Source organism: Pristiophorus japonicus, unplaced genomic scaffold (genome assembly GCF_044704955.1).
Source record: "Pristiophorus japonicus isolate sPriJap1 unplaced genomic scaffold, sPriJap1.hap1 HAP1_SCAFFOLD_327, whole genome shotgun sequence".
Lineage (NCBI taxonomy): Eukaryota > Metazoa > Chordata > Chondrichthyes > Pristiophoridae > Pristiophorus > Pristiophorus japonicus.
In genome coordinates, this window is record NW_027253073.1 from 1 (window position 1) to 9,054 (window position 9,054).

Below are 9,054 nucleotides of genomic sequence, written 5' to 3' on the forward strand. Positions count from 1 at the left end.
CTCTCCCTAACTCTTTCACCATCTCTCCCTAACTCTTTCACCATCTCTCCCTAACTCTTTCACCATCTCTCCTACCGCTTTCAACATCTCTCTCTAACTCTTTCACCATCTCTCCCTAACTCTTTCAACATCTCTCCCTAACTCTTTCAACATCTCTCCCTACCTCTTTCACCATCTCTCCCTAACTATTTCATCATCTCTCCCTAACTCCTTTCACCATCTCTCCCTAACTCTTTCACCATCTCTCTCTAACTCTTTCACCATCTCTCCCTATCTTTCACCATCTCTCCCTAACTCTTTCACCATCTCTCCCTAATTCTTTCACCATCTCTCCCTAAATCTTTCACCATCTCTCCCTACCTTTCACCATCTCTCCCCAAATCTTTCACCATCTTTCCCTAACTCTTTCACCATCTGTCCCTAACTCTTTCACCATCTCTCTCTAACTCTTTCACCATCTCTCCCTAACTCTTTCACCATCTCTCCCTAACTCTTTCACCATCTCTCTCTAACTCTTTCACCATCTCTCCCTAACTTTCACCATCTCTCCCTAACTCTTTCACCATCTCTCCCTAACTCTTTCACCATCTCTACCTAACTCTTTCACCATCTCTCCCTAACACTTTCACCATCTCTCCCCTAAATCTTTCACCATCTCTCGCTAACTCTTTCACCATCTCTCCCGAACTCTTTCACCATCTCTCCCTGACTCATTCACCATCTCTCTCTAACTCTTTCACCATCTCTCCCGACCTTTCACCATCTCTCCCTAACTCTCTCACCATCTCTCCCTAACTATTTCACCATCTCTCCCTAACTCTTTCACCATCTCTCCCTAACTCTTTCACCATCTCTCCCTAACTCTTTCACCATTTCTCTCCAACTCTTTCACCATCTCTCCCAAACTCTTTCACCATCTCATCCTAACTCTTTCACCATCTCTCCCTAACTCTTTCAGCATCTCTCTCTAACTGTTTCACCATCTCTCCCTAACTCTTTCACCATCTCTCCCTAACTCTTTCACCATCTCTCCCTAACTCTTTCACCATCGCTCCCTAACTCTTTCACCATCTCTCCCTACCTTTCTCCATCTCTCCCTTACTCTTTCACCATCTCTCCTAACTCTTTCACCATCTCTCCCTAACTCTTTCACCATCTCTCCCTACCTTTCTGCATCTCTCCCTAACTCTTTCACCATCTCTCCCTAACTCTTTCACCATCTCTCCCTAACACTTTCACCATCTCTCCCTAAATCTTTCACCATCTCTCGCTAACTCTTTCACCATCTCTCCCGAACTCTTTCACCATCTCTCCCTGACTCATTCACCATCTCTCTCTAACTCTTTCACCATCTCTCCCGACCTTTCACCATCTCTCCCTAACTCTCTCACCATCTCTCCCTAACTATTTCACCATCTCTCCCTAACTCTTTCACCATCTCTCCCTAACTCTTTCACCATCTCTCCCTTACTCTTTCACCATTTCTCTCCAACTCTTTCACCATCTCTCCCAAACTCTTTCACCCATCTCATCCTAACTCTTTCACCATCTCTCCCTAACTCTTTCAGCATCTCTCTCTAACTGTTCACCATCTCTCCCTAACTCTTTCACCATCTCTCCCTAACTCTTTCACCATCTCTCCCTAACTCTTTCACCATCGCTCCCTAACTCTTTCAACCATCTCTCCCTACCTTTCTCCATCTCTCCCTAACTCTTTCACCATCTCTCCCTAACTCTTTCACCATCTCTCCTAACTCTTTCACCATCTCTCCCTACCTTTCTGCATCTCTCCCTAACTCTTTCACCATCTCTCCCTAACTCTTTCACCATCTCTCCCTAACTCTTTCACCATCTCTCCCTAACTCTTTCACCATCTCTCCCTACCTTTCTCCATCTCTCCCTAACTCTTTCACCATCTCTCCCTAACTCTTTCACCATCTCTCTCCCTAACTCTTTCACCATCTCTCCCTAACGCTTTCACCATCTCTCCCTAACTCTTTCACCATCTCGCCTCTAACTCTTTCACCATCTCTCCCTAACTCTTTCACCATCTCTCCCTAACTCTTTCTCCATCTCTCCCTAACTCTTTCTCCATCTCTCCCTAACTCTTTCACCATCTCTCCCTAACTCTTTCACCATCTCTCCCTACCTTTTTCCATCTCTCTCCCTAACTCTTTCACCATCTCTCCCTAACTCTTTCACCACCTCTCCCTAACTCTTTCACCATCTCTCCCTAACTCTTTCACCATCTCTCCCTACCTTTCACCATCTCTCCCTAACTCTTTCACCATCTCTCCCTAACTCTTTCACCATCTCTCCCTACCTTTCTCCATCTCTCCCTAACTCTTTCACCATCTCTCCCTAACTCTTTCACCATCTCTCCCTAACTATTTCACCATCTCTCCCGAACTCTTTCACCATCTCTCCCTACCTTTCTCCATCTCTCCCTAACTCTTTCACCATCTCTCCCTAACTCTTTCACCATCTCTCCCTAACTCTTTCACCATCTCTGCCTAACGCTTTCACCTCTCTCCCTAACTCTTTCACCATCTCGCTCTAACTCTTTCACCATCTCTCCCTAACTCTTTCACCATCTCTCCCCTAACTCTTTCTCCATCTCTCCCTAACTCTTTCTCCATCTCTCCCTAACTCTTTCACCATCTCTCCCTAATTCTTTCACCATCTCTCCCTACCTTTTTCCATCTCTCCCTAACTCTTTCACCATCTCTCCCTAACTCTTTCAACCACCTCTCCCTAACTCTTTCACCATCTCTCTCTAACTCTTTCACCATCTCTCCCTAACTCTTTCACCATCTCTCCCTACCTTTCACCATCTCTACCTAACTCTTTCACCATCTCTCCCTACCTTTCTCCATCTCTCCCTAACTCTTTCACCATCTCTCCCTAACTCTTTTACCATCTCTCCCTACCTTTTTCCATCTCTCCCTAACTCTTTCACCATCTCTCCCTAACTCTTTCACCATCTCTCCCTAACTCTTTCTCCATCTCTCCCTAACTCTTTCACCATCTCTCCCTAACTCTTTCTCCATCTCTCTCTAACTCTTTCACCATCTCTCCCTAACTCTTTCACCATCTCTCCCTAACTCTTTCTCCATCTCTCCCTAACTCTTTCACCATCTCTCTCTAACCCTTTCACCCTCTCTCCCTAACTCTTTCACCATCTCTCCCTAACTCTTTCACCATCTCTCCCTAACTCTTTCACCATCTCTCCCTAACTCTTTCACCATCTCTCCCTAACTCTTTCACCATCTCTCCCTAACTCTTTCACCATCTCTCCCTAACTATTTCACCATCTCTCCCTAACTCTTTCACCATCTCTCCCTACCTTTCTCCATCTCTATCTAACTCTTTCACCATCTCTCCCTACCTCTTTCACCATCTCTCCCTAACTCTTTCTCCATCTCTCCCTAACCCTTTCACCATCTCTCCCGAACTCTTCCACCATCTCTCCCTAACTCTTTCTCCATCTCTCCCTAACTCTTTCACCATCTCTCTCTAACTCTTTCAACATCTCTCCCTAACTCTTTCACCATCTCTCCCTAACTCTTTCACCATCTCTCCCTAACTCTTTCACCATCTCTCCTCTCCTACCTTTCTCCATCTCTACCTAACTCTTTCACCATCTCTCCCTAACTCTTTCACCATCTCTCCCTACCTTTCTCCATCTCTCCCTAACTCTTTCACCATCTCTCCCTAACTCTTTCACCATCTCTCCCTACCTTTCTCCATCTCTATCTAACTCTTTCACCATCTCTCCCTAACTCTTTCACCATCTCTCCCTACCTTTCACCATCTCTCCCTAACTCTTTCACCATCTCTCCCTAACTCTTTCACCATCTCTCCCTAACTCTTTCACCATCTCTCCCTACCTTTCTCCATCTCTCCCTAACCCTTTCACCATCTCTCCCTAACTCTTTCACCATCTCTCCCTACCTTTCTCCATCTCTATCTAACTCTTTCACCATCTCTCCCTAACTCTTTCACCATCTCTCCCTACCTTTCTCCATCTCTCCCTAACTCTTTCACCATCTCTCCCTAACTCTTTCACCATCTCTCCCTAACTCTTTCACCATCTCTCCCTACCTTTCTCCATCGCTCTCTAACCCTTCTCCATTTATCCCAACACGTTTTCCATTTCCCTCTACATCTACCTGCGTCACTCTCTCGCTATCTCCACCTCTCTCTCTTTTCCTCCATCTTACCTCTTTCTCCCTTTCTCTTTACCTCTTCCTCCTTCTCTCTCTATCTTCTTGTATCACTTCATATTTCTCCATCTCCTTCTGCATTTTCCTCCATGTCTACTTCGTCCGTCATCTCTGTACTAATCTCCATCTCCCTTTAACTCTTTCTATATCTCTACCTCCATCGAGAGAATGAGAGAGAAATAGAGAGAGCGAGAGAGACAGAGAGCGAGAGAGAGATGCAAATGGAAAGAGACAGATGGAGTAAGTAGCAAGAGAGAGAGATATGTAAAGGGAGAGGAAGATGGACAGATTTGAAGAGCGGGAGAGTGGCATGGATAAGAAGAGAGATGGAGGGAGAGAGATGAAGAGAGAGAGAGGTAGATACATGGAGTGATAGGGAGATGGAGAGACAGATGACGACTATATATATATGTATTTATATATAGAGAGAGAGACAGAGCGAGAGAGAGAAAGAGACAGAGATGTAGAGAGACAGAGGGACAGATAGATAAATAAAGAGATAGGCAGACAGACATAAGAGAGAGAGAAAGAGAGAGGGAGGGAGAGAGAGAGAGGGAGCGAGTTAGAGAGAGAGAGGGGAGCGAGTTTAAGAGAGAGAGGGAAAGAGAGAGAGAGGGAGGGAGACACGGTGGGACGGAGAAGGATAGAGTGAGACAGACAGTGACAGAAAGAGTTGAGCAGCCGCCGGTTTGCGGGAGCGAGAAATAAAACAGTTACAGACATGGAATTTATAACCGACAGATAGTCTTGGAAAGGGAGAGATAAACAGAAATGGAGATAGAGAAAAATTCACCGACAGACAGAGATAAATAAAGAGAAATGATAAGCACAGTCCTGGCGGTCCGCGTCCCGACCCGCCTCTGGGCTTCCAGTGTTCCATCCCTCTGTCCATCTGTCTACCTCTCTGTCTGTCCATCCATGTGTTTCTCTCTCATTTCTCCGCAGTGCTCCCATTCTCATCAGGACCACAGCAGTGACTGTGATTGGAGGGTTTGCCAATATTCCTTTACCTGCAGGGTAGTCATTTACTGCATGTCCAGGCGAGCTATTTAGTGCCGTCTATTTGAGAAACACATCATGTGTCGTCTGTGGAGTGGTTCCAAATATCTTTAAAATATATTAACAAATTCAGATTTAGAGTCATGTTGAGACGCAGTGCTCCGAAAGCAAAATATATTTTCCATCCAGTGCGGAGTGCATGAGATGAATAATGAAATGGGATTATGTTCGAGTGTTTAGAATCTTTGAGCTTTCTATGGTTTCACTAATCTAAGAATTAGATTGATTGGATATTTCACCACGTTCTGCAGCTCCTCTCTGAATTTAGTTTGTGTCAGCACATAAATACACGTGTTGGTGCAGAAACTGAGAAGCTGAAGAAAACCTGCCACGCTTTCTGTGGTTTCAAGAGGATCAGTGAAGGAGGAAGGATAATTATGTGTAATTCGCTGGTAAATGTAAAATACAACCTGTGTCGCCCACAACAGGATAAATCTCCCGGTTATACTGAAGAGTAAAGTGATGGATTTCCTACGGTTCAACATCTCTATATCCTTGTGATTCTCTCCATTGCTGCGGCCCCGGAGTTCCCTGCGGACTCTGCTGGCCGCTAAAATACGTCTGACCGTCAGAACATTGAGCAGCAAAACTAGAAAGAATGGAACGCAAGGTGTTAAAATGCGGTGAAACAAGACAAATGCGGTCCATGCGATGGACGTATAGTAGCTCGGTTTAAGCTGACAACCCCAGGGTACATTATCAATTATATAGTAAGGTACACTTGTAAAATACCAGTGGGCACACTCTAAACAGCTCAGCACACTCACTGTTCCGATAATCGCAGCCGCTGTTCTCTCGGTGCAGTATTTTGTTTTCAGCTTCTCACAACAAATGGCCACAAATCGGTCAAAAGTGAAAGCGACTGTTAACCAGACAGAAACCATCGTGCTAGAAAAAACCATTGACTTCAATGAGACTGCAAACGGGAGTAAAGTCCAGGAATGAATATGGGAAATAAATCAGACGGATCTGCCTTAATATTGGATCAGATATAATGACCAGGAGATCGGCGCATGCCATTCCTATCAGGTAGCGAGAGATACATTTGGAGAGACCGCACTTTCCACGGGACAGGATCACAATCGCCACCAAGTTAACTAGAAAGAAGGGAGAGAAAAGGAAGCAGAGAAATTACTGATCAGACCTGGAGTCAAAGCAACATTTCCACGGAATCTGGGTGAAATTTCCGACTTTGTTGCTGCATCGAACGGTGGAAGCTGAATCTGGAACTGGGCAGTGCTTTCGGACAGAGAAACGTTTCAAACACATTTATCAATAGTGCATTGGGAAATCAGTACAGAAAGCGAATAAAGTGAGCACCGGATCTATTGGAAGGAACGAGTGAGTGCACAGTGCCAGTGGGGAAATGAGAAGGGATTTTATGGAGCGCGAATGCAACGGGTTAAACCGGATTTTATCTCCAGACGGAGGAGGAAAGACATTAAAGTTCGGGAAGGTTTGTGCAGAGGGTGGGGCATTTGTTGCTCTGTGTTAAGAGATCTGAAGGGGCTGACACAAACCGGGAAAGGCCGAGAGCACTGGCATTGAGTTTAATGTTTAGGGTCTGATTGTAAGAGGCAGCTGGAGGTGGAGTTAGTGAGTAAGATTGGGAGGGAAACAAGGAAAATGTAATGTAGAAACTGGAGGTGAGTCTGGAGCACAGGGTTTGGGGAACCGGACAAACTGAAGCAGCGGATGAGGAGACAGGGGATTGAATACAGTGGGAGGAGAGGCTGGGATTCACAGTGAGCCCGCAGCAGAGTGTTAGAGGAAATCTAATTCATAAATCCCAGTAGCACAACTCAATTCATACTTTCAACCATTGGTGTCAGGTAACAGCTCGTTGGTGACAAAGTGTGTTCTGTAAATTTATGAAGTAAAATTATATTTAATATGTTAATTAAACCAGCCTCGTTTTGTATTGAATTTAGTTCACAGAGTTTTTACAATGCAGTATCCTAATAATGCATTACGCTCAAGAAATGCAGGATTCTATTCTATACAACATTTCAATTATCTTTAGATATTCAGTCAGTAAACAAGTAAAATAACAATTTACCAAAACAGACTGAGGACCACATAGCGACAGAATAAAACCCTCACAATCTCACAACATCCTAATGTCACCTTCAAGGCACATGTTGTCATCTTAATTGTACTGGAAGTTCCAGCAGTTCAATCTGATTCATTATTCACATAACTGCCCCTCTCTCTATCCCCACCCTCTCCCTCTCTTTCTCGCTCTCTTTCCCTTCACCCTCCCTGAAGTTTTCCTTCTCAGTCTATTTCTCCATCGCCCCTCTCCATCTTTCCGCATTGTCTCCAATCACTTTCTCAATGCCTTTTTCACAACCGATTCAATGAGAACATCCTGCAGCTGCATGCTATTCTCCTTCCACGTTTTCAATGTTTCTATTCTCAGAGTCAGTTTGTTCAAAGGTGAAGCCTCTGTGAATAGTTTAATATTTCTATAGAACACCCAATTATCAGTCTACTCACCTAAACAATTCCCTTCATCTCCAATACATGCAACAAACATGGTCCTATTTTATTAAAGCGCAGCGCTAGATGGCATGATAGTTCTGTTAACAAAATGACAACATCACCGCTGCTACTTGTAATTCCTACATCAATAGTAGGGCTCCTGATTCCAACAGACAAAGTGCAAACTGATACAATATAACCTCAAAACATTTCATTTTGTAACGAATGTTATGGACAGTCATTGAACGCTGAAGCAGAAAACGAGATGTGAAGGTTACAGCTGCAAACTCGGTTCATAGCCAGGCCTCCGAAGCAGAGTCAGATACATACACAGTGAAATAATATTTCATTACAGTGATAACCAATACTTATTGGAACCCAGTTAAATGGAACCATGTTATTTCTATAGAACATCCACTTATCAGTCTACTTACCTAAACAATTCCCTTCATCTACAATACATGCAATAAACATGATCCTATTATTTTCAACCGCAGCCCTCCATCTAACACGGAGACCGTGAGCTGTCTAATTTCAATCACTGAAAACACATTAATTAATAATATTCCAGGACAGGTTAGCTCACAACATGAAACCCTTATTTCTGAAGGTGTGATATAAAACATAAACTGCTGGAGATACTCTGCAGGTCAAGAAGCTTCTGTCGACTGAGAAAAAGAACTGATGGTCTGATACTTGCTCTTAGCCCAGACTCCTGAATCCAATACTTTCAGTACAGATAATAAGGTACTACCATTCTCGAGGTTTTGGGTACACAGCGATCGTTGTAGATATAAAGCAGTCAATTCAATACAGAAAGAGCAGAGACAGATACGTCCCATCGTTCACTGCTGGAACAGAACAGGTGACTGAGTAAAACATGCAGCGAGTAAAAGATTACCAATCACAGTCGCACATTCAACAAAGATTTACATAACTGACTGTTGAGATATCAGCTTACCAGGAACGCCAACAGCTACCAGAACAGGATAATAAATATCTTCTACCTGAAGGATTAATGGATACCCCATATCTGTGAGAAGCTGCGACTTCTGTTGAAGTGGAATCCCCTGCTCCGGCAGACACTCTGAGCTGATACATTGCAATGGGCCGTGATTTATACAGGGGATAAGTCTCCACTGACACTGCTGCACCCCTGACGATTATTATTAGTTTCAGTCACTTGAACAAACACATTATATCAGGACCTTTGACTCTGATGAAAATAACGCGGTGAATAACACTCAAACATCTCAAAGTGCAGGACGTTACCAAGATCAGACCT

General features: G+C 44.0%; 1 pseudogene; it reads right to left on the reverse strand.

Annotated features, from left to right (window-relative positions):
* Positions 1-5,479: 5,479 nt before the first annotated feature.
* Positions 5,480-8,800, reverse strand: LOC139249575 (probable G-protein coupled receptor 139; annotated as a pseudogene).
* Positions 8,801-9,054: the final 254 nt, after the last annotated feature.